General features: G+C 39.5%; 1 pseudogene; it reads left to right on the top strand.

Annotated features, from left to right (window-relative positions):
- Positions 1-316: 316 nt before the first annotated feature.
- On the top strand, positions 317-3085 carry LOC110756325 (putative polyol transporter 2 pseudogene; annotated as a pseudogene).
- The last annotated feature ends 15825 nt before the right edge of the window (positions 3086-18910 follow it).

Here is an 18910-nt window from a genome sequence, read left to right as displayed (position 1 = left end):
CATTTGTGTCTTCATCCTTCTCTGTTGATCAGATTTCAAGCAGTGCATACCATTTGATTGGCGCCACTAATAGAAACCAGAATTTGTTTCCAAAAACAAAACCAACGCCGGCACCAGCCCAAAACAACAGCAGCTCCAGGAAACGGATAGAAACCATACAACTACTTTAGGTTGGAGTTAGCTTATATATTCTCTTCCTCTCTCTCTCTATCTCCCTCATCGCTCATTGATAAGTGATCACTCCCTCCCTCCCTCCCTCCCTCCCTCTCTCTCTCTCTCTCTCTCTCTCTCTCTCTCTCTCTCTCCAAATATCAAAATGGCTGACCGAAGAGTCGATGACGATGCTGTCTCCGGCCAACTCCAGAACGACCATCGTATTGCAGACTTTGATCCCCCACAGAAACCCAAGACAAACAAGTTCGCTATAGCCTGCGCCATTTTGGCTTGCACGACTTCAATCTTATTGGGTTATGGTAATTATCCTTTACACCCTCAGTTCTTCAAAATTCACGAGCCAAATAAAATTTATTTTTTCTTTCCTTATTGTTGTTAGCCCCCGAAAATAGTCAGCCTGAAGTTGGCGCTTGTTTTATTGTTTTCATTATTTTTAATCACAATCCTTGAGGGAAAAGTGCATGAATTGTACTGGAGTGTGGTTAATTACATTAATTTTGTGTACACAGATATTGGTGTAATGAGTGGGGCGAATATCTTCATCCAAAACGACCTCAAAATCAGCGACACCCAAACCGCAGTCCTTGCGGGCACTCTAAATATCTACTCCCTCATTGGCTCCGCCTTGGCCGGCCGAACCTCTGATTGGATCGGCCGCCGGTACACCGTTGTCCTCTCTGGAGTCATCTTCTTTGTCGGAGCTCTCCTCATGGGTCTTGCTCCCGGCTACGCCTTCCTCATGTTTGGTCGATTCGTCGCTGGAATCGGCGTCGGCTACGGTCTCATGATCGCCCCGGTCTACACCGTCGAGATCTCTCCGACATTGTCTCGTGGCTTCCTCACATCTTTCCCAGAGGTTTGTTTTGTTTCATTGTTTGTCTCTTTACTATATATTTTTTTCTTTTTTGGTAATTAGATTCCACAAGTACCTCATGCTTTATATTTTGCTTCAATATTGATGAGGTGGATATGAACACAAGACCTCAGCTGTAGTTTTAACTACTTTAACCACTTAAGTTACAAAGGCTTATGTATATTTTATTTCAAATTAATCAAACCCAAAAACAAGATTAACTATGGAAAAAGAGTTGTGATCAATTGTGTGTGAAATTTATACTAATTGATTAATTTGTTTATTTGAAAATATATATGTCTAGGTGTTTGTCAATCTTGGCATATTATTGGGGTACGTATCCAATTATGCCTTCTCCAAGCTCCCAACTAACTTGGGCTGGAGGTACATGCTCGGCGTCGGCGCACTTCCAGCGGTGGTTCTTGCCATCGGCGTTTTAGCCATGCCCGAGTCACCTCGTTGGCTCGTCATGCAGGGACGACTCGGGGATGCCAAGCTAGTTCTCGACAAAACCTCAACTTCCAAGGAAGAGGCTCAACTCAGGCTAGACGACATCAAAGAAGCTGCAGGCATCCCCATGCACTTAAACGACGACGTTGTTTCAGTCACGAAACAAAGCCACGGCGAAGGTGTATGGAGACAACTGATCCTTCATCCCACACCGGCCGTTCTTCACATTTTAATCGCAGCCCTTGGTATCCATTTTTTTCAACAAGTCACGGGCATAGACTCTGTCGTTTTGTACAGCCCAAGGATCTTTGCGAAGGCCGGGATCACTTCTTACGAGCACACGCTACTGGCAACCGTGGCCGTTGGTTTCATCAAGACCATTTTCATCTTCATTGCCACATTTCTCCTTGATCGGGTCGGACGACGCCCATTGCTTTTGACCAGCATGGGTGGAATGATATTTTCCCTGGCGTGTCTCGGTGCGGCGCTTACGGTCGTCGAGCATCATGACAGCACAATCCCGTGGGCCGTCGCATTGTGCATCACCATGGTGCTATTCAACGTTGCATTTTTCTCTATCGGGCTGGGGCCCATCACATGGGTCTATAGCTCTGAGATCTTCCCGCTAAAGCTGCGAGCGCAAGGAGTCAGTTTGGGAGTAGCCATTAACAGGGTGGTAAGTGGCATCATCTCCATGACTTTTCTTTCCTTGTACAAGGCCATTACGATTGGCGGGGCCTTCTTTCTTTACGCGGGAATTGGAGTGTTGGCTTGGGTCTTCTTCTATACAATGCTTCCGGAAACACAGGGCAGAACCCTCGAAGAAATGGAGCTCTTGTTTGGTAAATACCATAAGTGGAGACAAGCCAACGCCATGCTCAAGAGCAAGAAAGTTGATCATGGTGATGGCGATGAAAACAAGGGTCAAGTCATCTAAGAATAAAAATCAAGTCTACAATAGGTATTGTATTGAAGTCTCACAGCTACCACAAGTGAATCGACATTTGCATTTCATTTGTCTTCCTCGAAGAATTTTTACTGCAACCAATTCATTCCTTCAAGCCACTACATAATTTAAGTTCAAAATATCAAAAAGCAGGGATCCACATCCAAGTGCACTAACATGAGATTTACCCCCATGATCAAGCTCAGCCTTGTTCAATCTTAGTTGTCCAACCAAAACTAACAAGTCAAGAAATGTTTATGGGTTCACAATATATATAAATTAAATAGGCTAGTTAAAGAAAGGCTTTAGCAAGGATTGAAAGTGCATCTCTTTATTATGCTTCACCATGCATTTTCATAGCAACAAAACATATAAGAAATGGGATAAGAGAACCCAACAAATATGGTGCACATAGAGATAAAAAGTTTAAACCAACCTTGTTTTCATGCACACTTTCCCCGTTAAATATGCAGTTATATATTAAAAGAAAAAAAAGTTAAAATTACTGTCATGAGCCATCATTGCTGAATTGGTGCAACAACAACACCAACTTAGCTTTACCACTTTCGTCATCCAATTTCAATTTTGTCAATTATCCTTATAGTTTTCAATTTTGTAAACTTTATCCTTGTCGTTTTCAATTCAGAATAATTCAAGGACACACTTCAAATATGTCAAATTTATCTAAATTCCGTTAAGTTTTGACCATGTGCCACTCACGTAGAGGGTTATTTTGGTCTACTCGAGCTAAACTCATCCACAATCACTCAAATTTTAACCTTAAGTCCAAATATCAGCTTTGACGTTTGTTTTACCGTTAGATGGGTCGAGTGGATTGAAATACTCAACAGATTTTGGAGGAATTTGACAGAAATTGAAACGTGTCCTTTAATTGCTCCGAATTGAACTACGAGGATAAAATTGACAAAATTAAAACTACATGGACGAAAGTAGTAAAACCGGCAAACTACATAGACTAAAAGTGAAGTTTTGCCTTTGTTTTATATTACGGCCCTCCCGCTTCAAATTCTAGTGTCGTTCCTATTGTCAATATAATTTTCAAATATATACTGAAAAGGAAGGCATTTGTTTTAATTCAAAAAAGTGGACCTTTAGCCAACGAGGATTGGTTGAGTTGGTAAGAATCGTTCTCTTTGCTATCAAGGCCTGGGTTCGAGTTTCGCTGCTGATAATCCCTCTTAGTAGGTAATCTGTAAAAACCTAAAAAGGGGCTAAGACTCTATCTGTAAGTCCTCAAAGAGGCCTTGATATGCCTTGACCTGGGGATGGGGTAACCTCCCCTCCCCTTAAAAATAAAAAACAAAAAAAGTGGACCTTTAGCATTCTGAAACACTGCTTGATAATATATATATACAGAGAGCTTCCATTGAGGGATCCCTCAAATAAGCTTATTTGAGGGACACCCCTTGTAGGCCCCACTCTGGATTGTATTTCACTAATCCAAATCGTCTATTTTGTAGATACTCATTCAAAGATCATCTCTACAAAAAATCACTTGAATCCGATATGATTTGACCACTCAATTGTGTTATTAAGATTTGAGTACTTTCTTGATGCACCGTTGTTCGTTGATTTTGTAGGACACAATTGGATATCGAAACGGTTTCCGATTTGTCTAATTTTTTGTAAGGATGATCTATGAATGAAGACCTAAAAAATAGATGGTTTGGATCATTGAGAAAAAAAATTGTAGGGAACCCTAAAGAGCATCCCTCAAATAAAATTATTTGAGGGATCCCTCAATAGAAGGGGACTGTATATATATATATATAAGGCAGAGAATGATAAAACATTCAAAAACCCCGAATATGCCCTTTGTCAAAGAAAAAATTTAAAAGCACACAATTTTAATTAAAAGAGGGTGAAATAGTAAAACAACACTGATTTTTTAAAAAGAAAAGAAAAGAAAAATAGAGTCGTGTTTTGCTTGGCTCACAGGAGAAGGGTGAAGAACAGTTTAATCCACGGTTGCCTAGAAAAGAAGAAGAGCTGAAGAACGTGGAGAAAAATTCCACGAGTTCAGAACCTACAAAGCTGGCGGTTTCCACATTTTCAGAACCCATCACCACCATGTTACTTATATTTTCTTCGTCCACTTTACTGGCACCCTTTTTTGCTTCAGAAATCAAAATCGCGAGTAACCAGGCAGGAACACCTAGTGTAAAGACTGGTTAGATCTTTACTTCTCTCTCTCTCTCTAATTTTTCATGGTCGCCAACTCTTGAAGCAGTGAGTTCCAAATCTTCTGCTTCTTTGAATTTTGTGGGTTTGCATTTGGGTTTCAGTTACTTGATGTGGATTTCCCTGTTCTAGTTTCTTCTAAATTTTTAATTCGTTTTCAGGGATTAATCTCTCTCTGTCTCTGTGAAAATAGATGCTCATTGAGCAACCCACAATCTAACAGTGGGATCTTTACTTCTCTCTCTCTCTCTCTCTCTCTCTCTCTCTCTCTCTCTCTCATTTTGTGGTTCCTGATGGAATTTCTGTGGGGCTCTCTTGAAGTCCGTGGAGGAAGCCCAAGAGCATGCCGAGCTTACCTCCCACTGCAACTTCTCTAAGTCAACCGAAACTGTTCTCAACCGCGTCTGTTCTTCTTGCGGCAAACCATGCCGATCCAAAACCGTGTAGTCCCTACTCCTTTTCTTTTGAAATTCAATTGTTTTTGTCTTTACTCTGCATTTGCTCATCTGGGTCAGTAGGCTTTCAGTTTAATTTTCATATACATTAGTTGGAATTCAATATCTTTGTTTCTTAGTAAAATTTGAAACTTTTGGTTGTTCTGTTTTCCATTATTTTCAACTATACTGAACTTAATGACCAGCAATGTTTTTTAAGTTTATCAAAGGTACTTAAGTTAGGTGTATCCAAGACGGGATTGATCCTCACATTATCTATCACTAGCCTCTCTGCACGCACTTCCGTGCCTGCGAGAGGTTTTTTTTAAAAAAGTTTAAATTTATTTTAGAATTAAAAAAGATAATGGGTAGTTGTGTTCCATAAAAATAGGATCCATTATCTGATTTTTCTTTTAATTTTAATGTTTTTAAATATAAAAAAGTGTGAATTTACCATACTATTTTCATTTAATTAATAATTTCAATTCTTAATGTTTGCATTAACCAATGACATTTTCTGGTATTTTGAATGTTTCACCATTCTCTGCCTTTTACTTTATATATATAGATATACTGTCATATTGAAAATTTTGGTCTCCTTATTAGATTTTCTTTTTTGGGTTGTTGATTCAAATTCAGTTTCATGTGGACAAAATGGAAAATTCAACAGTTAACCAAAATATTAAAAATATAAAATAAAAGATGATAACTGCACAAAAGAAGGATAACCCACGTTGTGATGTTGGCAGTTGACGCTTTCTTCCACAAAGTTCTGAAAATCTACCACAATATATCTTCAAGCTTCAAACTCAGGTGTTTATCTTCAAGCCTGATATCATATCCCACTAATCGGGTACGAATCTCTCTTTTCTGCTTTCTGTTCAATTTTATTCAAATATTATATTTTCTTTCTGCAGATTATTGATGAAGCAAGCATTTACTTTTGATATTAGGTGTACGGGTCTCTCTTTAATTTTGGGTTTTTTTAATTTTTTTTTAATAGAATCTTTCTTCAACTTAATCATATTTGTTAAATTATTCTTGCCTGTTGTTGTGTTGTTTGTTGATCTGCTATCATGCTTGGGATTTTTTCTTATGATATTTTCATATGTGCATAAATGACAGAAATGAGATTTTTGGTTTCAGCCGCAGAGTGAGATATCATTCCGAGGGCTCAAAGCGAAGAATCTCAGAAGCTTCAAAAATGGCGGTAGTGAAGAAGACCAAGAAGACACATGAGAGCATCAACACCAGGCTTGCTCTGGTGATGAGGAGTGGCAAGTACACTCTAGGGTACATGACAGTCGTAACTCCAAAGGTACGATTTACTATGATTTGGTTTCTTTGTATTGGGTTAGCTTCTGATTTGGTTTTTTTTTTTTTTTTGGGGCAAAATATTACAGGGAAGTTGATTATAATTTCAAACAACTGCCCTCCTCTGCGAAAGTCTGAAATCGAATACTACGCTATGCTTGCTAAGGTTGGGTGCACCACTACAACGGAAGTAAGTGCTATATTGCCATATTATTTGGGTTTGCATTGTACTGAAAAGTTTAAAATGAGGAAACCAAGGTGGTTGGTGTGAGTGGTTCGGCACTCTCATTCCTTAAGAGAGGTCAGGGGTTCGATCCCTGCTCTCGTACGGAGTTACCACTTTGGCCAACACTTTACCCCTTACGGGCCGACCCGGTGTGAGTGGGGATTAGTCTGGGTTGTGGTTAAGGCTTAAAGGTGTCACCCATAGTTGGGGCCCATCCAGGACCACCTCATGATTCAGACAAAAAAAAAAAAAAGTTTAAAATGATTTAGATGTTAGCTGTTTGTGCAAGACTCTACCCCATTTTCTTTTCTGCTTTCTATTAAATTTATTCAAATATTATATTTTCTTTCTGGGGGTTATCAATGAAGCAAGCATTAGTTTTGATTTTAGGGGTACGTATCTCTCTTTAATTTTGGTATTTTTTTTCAAAACTTTTTGAATGGAATTCTTCTTCGAATTAATCATATTTGTTAGATTATTCTTGCATGTTGTCGTCTTAAAAGTTTCCATTTATCGCATGTATTTTTTTAGACGTCCTTCTTAGCAGTTTCCTTTTTTTCTTTTATAACATGTAAACTGCTAAGATAGACGTCTTGAAAAATATGGGCGATAAAGGAAAACTTTTAAGACCACGATATATCACACTCGCGCGATTAAAATATGAAACTGTTGAAACAGATATCTAAATTAATACTATTGCAAAAAAATATTTATGGAACTTTGGAAGTCGTGCGTAACGCGTGTGATTAAAAAAAGCCTCTCACACGCGCAGAAGCGCGTGCAGAGAGGCTAGTCTAATGAACTTTAGGAGCTAAGGGGATTCTTATTCAATTAATTACCCACACGTTATGTAACATCCCGATCCAAAATAAAAAGAATAGTGAATTAATTAATTTCAAAAATTATGAATTTACAAATTTGCCCTCAGAGTAATGGTAATTTGGTCATTTTAATCCGGGCGGATTTTGGGGCAGTGGCTGGTATATCTACGTAGGTCATACGGAGACGAGTCCGTAGACATGTGGTAAGCTTGAATCGGAGTTGTAACGAGAAAGTTACAAGCAAAACATCATCAGTGGCAAAATCGTAAATAATTCGAAGTGGATGTTTTAAATATCAGATCTCTTCTTCTCTCTCTCTCCCTCTCGCTAGTTCGCACGACACCCCCCCCAAAGCACAATCGCATGCCCCAGCCACAACCGCCGACCGCCACTTGCGCCGGGATTGGTCCCAAAACGACAGGCGGGTCTTCCTCTTCCGACCCCAGCCAATCCCAGCCGCCACCGCCGTTGGAATTCGCCGGAAATTGTAGAAAAACGGCCGAAATTTTAATAAACTTCACGGAGCTCGTTCGGGTGATTCCGGCAACCAAATCTTGGGATCCAGGTATGGATCTTAAACCTCTCAAGCTGTTCTTGCTGCTGGTTGTGTTAGTTTTGAGAAATTTCTGTGTGTTTGTAGTCGTATAAGCGATTGAAAAATCTGCCAGTTTCGGCCTCCGATTTCAACCACTTCCGTCGACTTTTTGGGGTAGGTTCAAGAACAAAAGTGACTTCAAATGAGGTTTTACACTTAGGGTAGGAAGCTTGGCGGGCGATTTGGAGTTTTTCCGGCCACCGGAATTTTATATAGACACCCACGCGCTGGTGGTGGTTCATGCGTCCAGTGGTGCACTGTTCACAGGTGATAAACAAGTCATAAATAGGTGATACAGAGTACAGAGGTGATAAAAAGGCGATAGAAATTGTTGTTTGTGCTTATCTTTGATTTCTTGTTTTGTTTCATTTTTTTTTACCTTTCTTTACTCATTCTTAGCTTCCAATTTGTATCTCACATTTGTGTTGTGCTAAATAAGTTCTTTACGTACTCAAATTAGAACTTGTAGTAAGCCGACAATACTCGTGGGATCGACCCCATACTTACAAAATCTATACCTCAAATAGGTTCGTGCACTTGCGGGTATTTTTAATTGGATGATTAGCACATTAATTTGTGTCAATTATTAATACAACAATTTTTGGTGCCATTGCCAGGGAACTAGAAAGGCTGCTTATCTATTTTGTTTGAGTATGTTTGGAGTACTTAGTTCATTTTCGTTTATTGATTGTTGTTTCATTTTATCTTAATTTGTTTTTGTTCCTTTTTCTTACAAGAACAATTTGCATGTGTCCCTTGCGGAGCTAGACATTTCCTTAGATTGCACAATAGAAGATATCCGGGCTCAAATTTTGAGAGAAAGGAACATCCGACTAGCTGTGTCTACTCCCTTGCCTATATCGTTCTCACCGTTTTCGTCATCACCAAGCTCACCAATGGACGAGTCACCTCCACCGTCACCAATGGCGGCCACATCTGTAATTGTGGAAGTTACTATGCAAGAATATTCGTCATCTCAAGCAACTGGGCAACCGTCTTGCATAGTATATCCTATGACTACCTTGAATAACTTCAAATTGAGATCGAGCATGATCCATCTATTGCCTAAATTCTTTGGGAATCCCGGAGATAATCCTAACATGCATATCAAAGAATTTGAGGAAGTATGTTCCACAATAAAAATCGATGGAATGAACGATGAAGAAATAAGAATGAGACTTTTCTCATTCAGTTTGAAGGACAAAGCAAAAGAATGGCTTCATTCCCTGCCACCTAATTTCATCACAACTTGGACAGATCTTGCTGCACAATTTTTACAAAACTTCTTCCCAGCACAAAAGACAAATGAAATTTGAAACCAGATGGAAATTATGCAAATGGAGGGAGAAGCCTTCCATGAGTTTTGGGACCGTTACAAGAGACTTCTAAGTTCTTGTCCACATCATAACATACAAGCATGGCTCCTAATACAAAATTTCTATGGACTTTTTGCATCGAATCAAATGATGGTGAATGCAACTGCAGGATGAGGTATAATGAACAAGACTCCAACGCAAGTACGAGCGATATTTGAGCTTCTTGCTGCAAATTCTGGCCAATTAAACTTTAGGAAAACCCATCCAGAAGAGCTGGATCTTATGAGATAAGTTCTCTTTCTAATATGGAAGCTCAAATAGCAAATCTAACCAATATGATGAAAAAATTGATGCCGGAACCATCCAAGATTTGTGCCTTTTGCACCGCAACAGATCATGCAATTGAAGCTTGCCCCCATGGAGCGAACCATCCTTCAATGAATTTGTGATGGAGGAGGCAAATGCTTTTGGCTCATTTCAGAATAATCAAAGGCCTAAGAATGACCCTTTCTCATAGACATACAATCCGGGGTGGAGAAATCATCTGAACTTCAGGTGGAGCAACAATCCAAATGTTCAACAAGGGCCATCTCTACCATATAAAGGCCAAAATAATACTCGTCCACCTCATGGTCAAACCCAACATTACAATCCACCACCACCTAACCAATCAAGCTCAAGCCAATCTCACCAACAACCTGCAAAGGAATGACATCCACATGCAAAAGACAGATAAAGCCATAGCCAATCTAGAAAAGCAGGTATGGGAAATTGCTACAGCTTTGAGCCAGAGGGAACTTGGGCTAAGGCCTAGCCAAACAGTAATCAATCCAAATGGGCATGAGCAAGTTAATGAAATCATCTTGAAAAGCGGTAAGGAAATTCATGAAGTTGAAGATAAGGCAAAGACCATGGTTCAAGACAATGATGAGGTAAAGGCTAAGCAAGTGATTGAGCCTAACGAAAAGGATGGAGTTATCAAGGATAACCAAGTTCCTTCTATGTCCGAGTGGATCCCAAAGCATGTAATTGCAAGAACGGAAAGAAAGGAAAGAAAGGAAAAGGTATATCGTGAACCTACTAATGAAGATATCTTACGTGCCCCTTTTCCTCACAGGTGGATGAGTTCTAAGAAATATCAACATGTTAATGACATCTTGGAAACCTTTAAGAAGGTGCAAATCAACATTCCTCTTTTGGATGCAATCAAGAAAATTCCAAGCTATGCAAAGTTCCTGAAGGATCTTTGTACCAAAAAGAGGAAGCTCACGGAATACGAAACTATTGCATTAACAGAAGAAGTTTCCCCCATTTTGCAAAGCAAACTTCGCCCCAAGTTGAAAGATCTAGGAAGTTTCACAATTCCATATGTCATTGGTGATAAAAGGTTTGAAAAAACTTTACTTGATTTAGGTGCTTCCCTTAATCTAATGCCTTATTCTGTTTTTGAAGTACTAAAATTAGGTGATCTTAAACCAAAATCTATTAGCACCAATTGGTGGATAGATCAATAAGGTATCCAAGGGGAATTCTAGAAGATGTGCTCATAAAAGTAAATGATCTTATCTTAACCGTAGATTTTTTAGTTCGTGAAATGGAAGAAGCTCCTATTCCGGGTGCGGATCTTCTTTTGATTCTTGGCCGTCCTTTCATGGCCATTGCCAATGAAAGGCACCCTCACAATGACCGTGAATGGAGAAATTACGTCATTCAAATTGTTTCAAGCCATAAACCTTCACAGTTATGTAAGTGAATGTTTTCAAATTGATGTGGTGGGCAATATAGAGGAAGACAAGTTGAACATCCATGTTTCAAGCAAGGATGAAAATATCGGCGATACAGATATTATCGGGCCTTCAATTTACGAATATTTCGGGGGATATCGATGTCGTTTTAGGTATCGGGGAAAATTAACAAAAAAGACAGATATTGGCTTAAAAACATGGAATTTTGAAGTGAAACTTTCATAGATATTAAGCACATTATCAATGAATGTATTTGAACAAATAAAATTCAAAATATATTGAGTATAAGAATTGCATATGATGAAATCTACGTGTATATAATGTGTGATGAAAATCCTGAAAATAAATACAATTAGACTTAACACAACAAAGACAACATTATTCAAACATAACCCAACCCAACCCAACCGATTAATACATAACCCAACATTATATTACAAGAGTTAGACTTAATGATAAAGGAAATGAGAGATAGAAGATTATGCAAAACATAAAATCAAACACACAAGAAACTGAGCAACCAGAGAGAGGAGGGGAAGAGCTAAAGATAGCTGAAATAACTGAGGAGAGAAGAAAGGGGAAGCTACTAAGTATTAGAGCTTGGTTTTTGACATTGATTCAGTGGTTGGGACCTATGATTACTTTCAAAACAGAAGACATTATATCTCTGGGTTATTTGTTTGGTATCGGGAAATATCGGAAAATATCGGTAAATATCGAGAATATCGGGGGTTATCGAGGATATATCGCCGATAAGGGGGAAGAAATAGACTTACCCCATGTATCTGTATCACCGTCTAAAAAAGGGATATATTGGCCGATATATCGGGATATCGGCCGATATTTTCATCCTTGGTTCCAAGTACCAATCACATGTTCAATGTCATCCCTTCTACTCAAATGAGAAGGCTGCCCAATCCTGAATATGTGCCTCCTCCATCCAATCCATGTATTGAAGAGTTCTTAAAATTCCTTTTGGAATCTACTCATGAGCATAAAAAGAAAAGAATACAAAAGGGGTTGAGTAGATGGAAAAGAGATTTGAGGAAACTTCTTGTTCGCCATAAGGAGGCGATTGAGCCAATACCCCCCAAGTGACCATAGTATGTTTTAAGTCCGGCAAAAGACTTTATGTACCATCCCGACCCAAAATAAGATTATTCATTAATTAATTTAATTTAATTTAATTTAATTGATTTTGCAATTTTGCCCTTAGGTAGCGATTAGTAGTTTTAGGAAGGTCGTACCGAGACAAGTCCGTAGACACGTAGTGGGCTCGATTTGGAGTTGAAACGAAAAAGATACGATCTAAAAACCCTCAGTGGCACAATCGTAAATAATTCAAAATTTATTTTTGATAAAAATCAGAAAATCCTCATTTTCCCTCTCTCTCTCTCTCTCTCTCTCTCTCTCTCTCTGCGCGCGCGACAGAACCCCTACCCTTCGAAATTTTCTTCCCAGCCGCCATAACCAGCAACTCCGGCAGCCACCGGCCACGGGTCCGACCAAGAACAAACCCCCGCCACTCCCTCTTCCTTTCCCAGCTAGCCCCTGCCCTTGGAGACGCCGGAGATCGCCGAAAACAACCACACAAAGCTGCTAGTTTTTGGACAGTTTTGACAGAAACTTCCAAGCTTTCGTTCTCCATCGTTTCGCCACCAAATTGGACGAGTGAGGTATGGATTTTCGACTACTTTTCGAGATCTAACTGCTGGTTAGGAAGGATTTCATTAATTTTGAGCGTTGATAGTTCGATTTTCGAATTTAAATTTGGCCAGACTTCGGGTTGAATTTCCAGCCACTTTTTGGCCATAGCCCAAGAACAAAAGTGACTCCAAATTAGGTGTATTAGCTAGGGTAGGAGTCTTGAGCCGTGATTCTGAGTTTTTGAGGTGAAGCGATATCGCTTTGGACACCCACGCCCTGCCAGCGCGTGTGGCGGCACGTGGGCACTGTAGTAGAGGGGCATTTTGTCCCAATGCGATCCCCTGGTTGTCACGAGAGCGTAGGATTTTACGGATCTCAATTCGGATAACGTTTGAACCCCGAACGAATTTTACATGTCGTGTGATTTCCGGGTTCGATATGTTAGAACCGTTGGATCACTTTCAAATTCATGTATGTTGTTCCCTACAGTACTAGGATCGTGTAGGATTCGACGGATTGTGAATCGGAGCCCCGGATGTTCCGATTCAATAACTTAAAGTTTATGTTTTACGTTAATCGTCCGACCGTGAGCTATTTGACCGCCCGGTTAACCGAGCGTCTACCGAGATTTTTCCAGAACTCAAAACCTTTTGTTGGACCTTAGGAACGTTTCATTTCTCGTGCCTACTTGAAACCCAGGAAATTAGGATTTTAATTTAAAGTCCTCATTCGAAACATTTGATTTTAATATCGTGTTCGTATTCTGAAATAGGTAATCTAACTCCGCATACACAGCAGGCGGAACCCTCTCAGGGTCAAGCAGTGTGGGACTACTTGTGAGTGGACTTTGTTTTCTAATAAACAGCATGATTTTATGATGAAAATTTTATGCATAAGAATTTAAGGATTTATGAAAATTCACTTTAAAGTTTATAGTCGAAACTATTATTTTTATAAAGTATTGATGATATATTTGGGTTTTTGGCATATTCAAGTATCTTGAGTGATATAGGTATACTATTTGGGAAAATACTATATTTGTTGAGTATGTGTGGGGGTACTTGGGATATGGTTATGAGGCATGAAAAAATGTGAGAGTAGAAAGTCAGTTTGGAGTGCTATAAGCACTACCTTGTGTACCTCCCCTATATTGGAACTTGATTATGGAAATGTGAGATACTTGGAAATGAAGGAACCCGAGGCATACCTTAACGGGGTGTCGCTGTAGACCCTTAATTGGGTAGTTTGCGCGCATAGGACTGTTTACAGGCGTACGGGTCTTGATTCTTCGTTCGTACGTGCTAACTGAGAGTTAGTCCCCCAGTTGGACAGCTCGTCACTAGCCACATAGTCGTTTTGAGGGCTGATAATTGTGAGCTAGTCAACAATCCCCTGTTAGATTGTTTCCCCGGTACAACTAGGTGTTATATATATATACAAAATATATATCATATATAGTACATAGATACATATCTATACATATATATTCGGGGCTCCGATATCGCTTCGCCGGAAAAACTCAGAATCACGGCTCAAGACTCCTACCCTAGCTAATACACCTAATTTGGAGTCACTTTTGTTCTTGGGCTATGGCCAGAAAGTGGCCGGAAATTCAACCCGAAGTCTAGCCAAACTTAAATTCGAAAATCGAACTATCAACGCTCAAAATTATTGAAATCCTACCCAACCAGCAGCTAGATCTCGAAAAGTAGTCGAAAATCCATACCTCACTCGTCCAATTTGGTGGCGAAACGAGGGAGAACGAAAGCTTGGAAGTTTCTGTCAAAACTGTCCAAAAACCAACAGCTTTGTGTGGCTGTTTTCGGCGATCTCCGGCATCTCCAAGGGCGGGGGCTGGCTGGGAAAGGAAGAGGGAGTGGCGGGGGTTTGTTCTTGGTTGGACCCGTGGCCGGTAGCTACCGGAGTTGCTGGTTATGGCGGCTGGAAAGAAAATTTCGAAGTGGAGGGGTTCTGTCGCGCACGCGAGAGAGAGAGAGAGAGAGAGAGAGAGAGAGAGAGAGAGAGAGAGAAGATTTTCTGATTTTTATCAAAAATAAATTTCAAATTATTTACGAGTGTGCCACTGAGGGTTTTTAGATCGTATCTTCTTCGTTTCAACTCTAAATTGAGCCCACTACGTGTCTACGGACTCATCTCAATATGACCTTTCTAAAACTACTAATCGCTGATCCAAACTCTTCCCGAACAAAAAAGACCATTTTGCCCCTACTCAAGGGCAAAATTGCAAAATCAATTAAATTAAATTAAATTAATTAATGAATAGTCTTATTTTGGGTCAGGATGTTACACTTTAAACGTAGCGCTTCTTGGGAGGCAACCCAATGTGAAGAGAAGAAGGTTGTTGTCGTACTAATCGCTTCAAAAGGGAGTTTCTCTAGACTCAAACTTGCTTTAATCTTTATTTATGTATTTCATTGAGTCTTTTTTTTTTTCCTTCCAAACCTTGTTCATAACATTGTTTGATCCTAAATGTTCATCATTCACAACAATGTTTCATATAAGTTTGGGAAGTGGTTTGCTCTATGATTGCTCACTCTAAATATTGGCTTAAATGCTTATTCATTTCATAGCATGTGATTACAAATATAAACTTGATAATGCATACCTAGTTTTTTAAATCACATGCTTTTTTCGCATTTTGAGTCGTATAATGCTTCATGCTAATTGTTTGTGTCGGCCTTTGCTTGTTGGACCTGCACAAGCCCTGAGTAGTCTGCATTTCTCCTTTTCAATGCACCTATCTGTGTGTTGTCATAATCCAACATCTGTTGAGACTTTGCAAGTTGAGCCTTGAAGGAACCCACTTCCTCAGTTAGCGTTACACACTTTTGCGTTCTAGCTAGTAGTCGTAGACCTAAATTTGTAGCCGAGGCCACATTGTGCATGGTAAAGGCGTGGGACTCCTCTACCGCAACTCTGTCAGACCTTTGTGCTATATGCCAATGATCTGCCAGTGTGAGTCTACTGACAACCATGCTCAAAGCAATATTACTCTGTTCGGCATTGCCTCAGAGAAGGTTGAGAACATACCATGATGGTATGAGGAGTTTGGAAAGACAGTTTGGAGAAGCATTTATTTACGTCGACGATGGCGCAATGGATAAATTCATATTAAGATCATCGAGGGGAGTGGATGAGGTTGCCATTGTTTTTCTTGATTATTTTATTATTTTCTCTGAATTTTCAGGAAGAAATGCAGGTCACTCCTCAACTTAACCCAGACGTGGTTCAAACAGACTTTTGCTGATAAGGGAGCCAGCAACACTTCGGATCTCCAGAATGTTATCCTTCCCTTTTCCCTGTTCTCTCGAATTCCTTCGCTTCCCAAGAATTTTGCAGTTGCATCCTTTTAAAGGGGAGTATTTCTACACTTTCACTTTACTTTAAACCTCCCTGTTTTATGATGCATTGTGTTTTCTACTGTCCTTTCCAATTGTCGTCATTCTTTTGTTTAAGTTTGGGAAAGGTGTTTTCTAAATAATAAATAATAAAAATAAAAAAATTTGCAAACTTTATTCTTTTATTTCCCGGTTAAAGAAAAAACAAACAAAAGCAAAACAAAAAAACTAATAATACAACAGAAATCATTTCTTCACGGCACTCTGTGTCTCGACCATAGGAGCTTTTAGTTTGGCCCTTTGAATGTCCTCTTTTGGGTTTTCACGCATAGCCTACTGGGGCTCATCACTTGAGCTCTCAAAGATCACTCTTAGCTTAAGCACAACTTCACTCGTGATCTAGTTGCTTGCATTTACCCGGTCGCTTTAGGGTTTTGGGTTTCCAGTTGCTTTCGCATGCCTTGAGAGTAAAACTCTACCATATTTGATAGCTTTTGATTCTCTTCCTTCAATACTTCTAGCTAATGTCGATTCAACTTCGCCATCTTTGACCTCTCCCTTTTCAAGCTTCTTATAATACTTTGACATTCCTCAACCAAATTCCGCTCTGCCACCAACTGAGCCCTAAGGACCTCCATCTCATTGGATTTCACAATTAGGCCATAATCCACACTTGCGACACATGCCGCATTTTGCACATTCAATGCCAGGTTATCGCTCACTACCCGGTTTTCATCCTTTGTCCACATGTTAAGCTCATAATTTCATACATATACATGCCCAAATTTACTTACTTATTTTGCTTAGTTTCCTAGATTTCTAAGTCATTTTCCTCCCTTTGTGTGTTTTGTAGGCAAAAAGAGCAAGAGAGCATAATTCATGCAATTCAAGCATGTTAAGGCCTAATTTGGATAAAGGGAAGAAGAGCTTAAAGACAAACTCATTTTTTGCTACAGCCCCCTTGGGGTGTGTTTACAAGCTTAGAGAACATCCCTATTTATAGGCCTAGGGGAAGTGAAAATCTGAATTCAATATGACTAATGCATACAACACTTGTATTATAAAATCTGAATTGGTTGATGCACTTGGATTAGAAAATCAGAATTGGTTTATGCACTTCACCAATAAATCCCACCAGCAGCCCTAGCTCATCTTCATGTCACCATGACCAAGCTTCCAACCAGCTACAATAGCTCATGCCTAGCTCACCATGACCAAGCTTCCAACCAGCTCATCCTGAGGTCAGCATGACCAGCAACTTCAAGGGCTTACAAATTGGGCTTCTCTTAAGCAAATGACGACTTTAAGCACTCCAAATTGAAGTTCAGAATGTGTCTGATCCAACCACACAAGTATTAGCCCAATCCAAGCTCGGATGAAGAAGCATTCTTCATGAAAGTTGTTCCAATGGGTGTATACTATAACATATCCAAAATTCAGCCCCATTGGATAAATATGGAGTCTGTCACCTAGCAAACACAGAACCATGCTCAGGATGGATTTTGTCAGCGAGCAAACTGAGTTAGAATTTCATTTCGGACTTATCTTCTTCATCCGAGCTTGGATTGGGCCAATACTTGTGTGCTTGGATCACACATTCTGACCTTCAATTTGGAGTGCTTAAAGTCGTCATTTGCTTAAGAGAAGCCCAATTTGTAAGCCCTTGAAGTTGCTGGTCATGCTGACCTCAGGATGAGCTGGTTGGAAACTTGGTCATGGTGAGCTAGGCATGAGCTATTGTAGCTGGTTGGAAGCTTGGTCATGGTGACATGAAGATGAGCTAGGGCTGCTGGTGGGATTTATTGGTGAAGTGCATCAACCAATTCTGATTTTCTAATCCAAGTGCATCAACCAATTCAGATTTTATAATACAAGTGTTGTATGCATTAGTCATATTGAATTCAGATTTTCACTTCCCCTAGGCCTATAAATAGGGATGTTCTCTAAGCTTGTAAACACACCCCAAGGGGGGGAGCTCTCAAACACTTCTCTAGAGCTCCCTTCCCTTCTCTCCCTCAAATTCTTAGTTTCTCTTTCTAGTTTTCAATTGTTATAATGAGATCTTTGTGCTGAAATTCTCCTTAAGTTTTTCTTAGTTCCACTTTACTTTTCATTATGTAAATTCTTTTCTTTAGTTTCAAGTTTGATTAGTTTCCAAGTTTCAATTATGGTTTTTGTTCTTATTCATTATGCTTATAAGTTAATATGCTAGTTTGAATGATTGATCACCATTTAGGCTTGCATGTTAGCTATCTTGGTTTGAATTAAGAGTAGACACCATGCTTTAATTCGAATTGAACTATGAATAGGAAGAGTATGTATGGACATTCGACAACAGGGATTAGATACATACTTGGTTGTTTAAATTGTTCTTCTATGCTTAATGGGTTCCTAATGCTTAATTTTAGGTTAGACAACAAATGATCAAATTAGGGAATTAGGAACACAAAGTTATGACCACACACCATGGCTTAATCATACTTTAGCTAGAACCAATCCATTAATCTAATTGAACTTGGGAACTTATTTGCTTGAGTTAGTTATTTCTTTCTTCCTTGTTTTATTTATTTCCTTTCTTTTTCATTTCTGTTTTGTGTAGGGAAACTAAATTGGATCATTCAATCACCAATCCCTGTAGAATCGACCTCGCACTTACATACACTAAACTACCAACGGTTCGTGCACTTGCGAGTATCACAAGTTGAGGATGCAACTGAATCCATTTTGGTGCAGCTGTATCTACACAACACCACAACACACGTATATCTCTAGGAGTCACTATATTTCTTGCAACTCCAATGGCGACATCGTTATCCATGAGTATTGAG

This window comes from Prunus avium, chromosome 8, assembly GCF_965620075.1.
Source record: "Prunus avium chromosome 8, drPruAviu1.hap1.1, whole genome shotgun sequence".
In the NCBI taxonomy this organism is placed as follows: domain Eukaryota; kingdom Viridiplantae; phylum Streptophyta; class Magnoliopsida; order Rosales; family Rosaceae; genus Prunus; species Prunus avium.
Note: the sequence above shows the minus strand (reverse complement) of the source record. Positions and strands in the feature narration are given on the sequence as shown.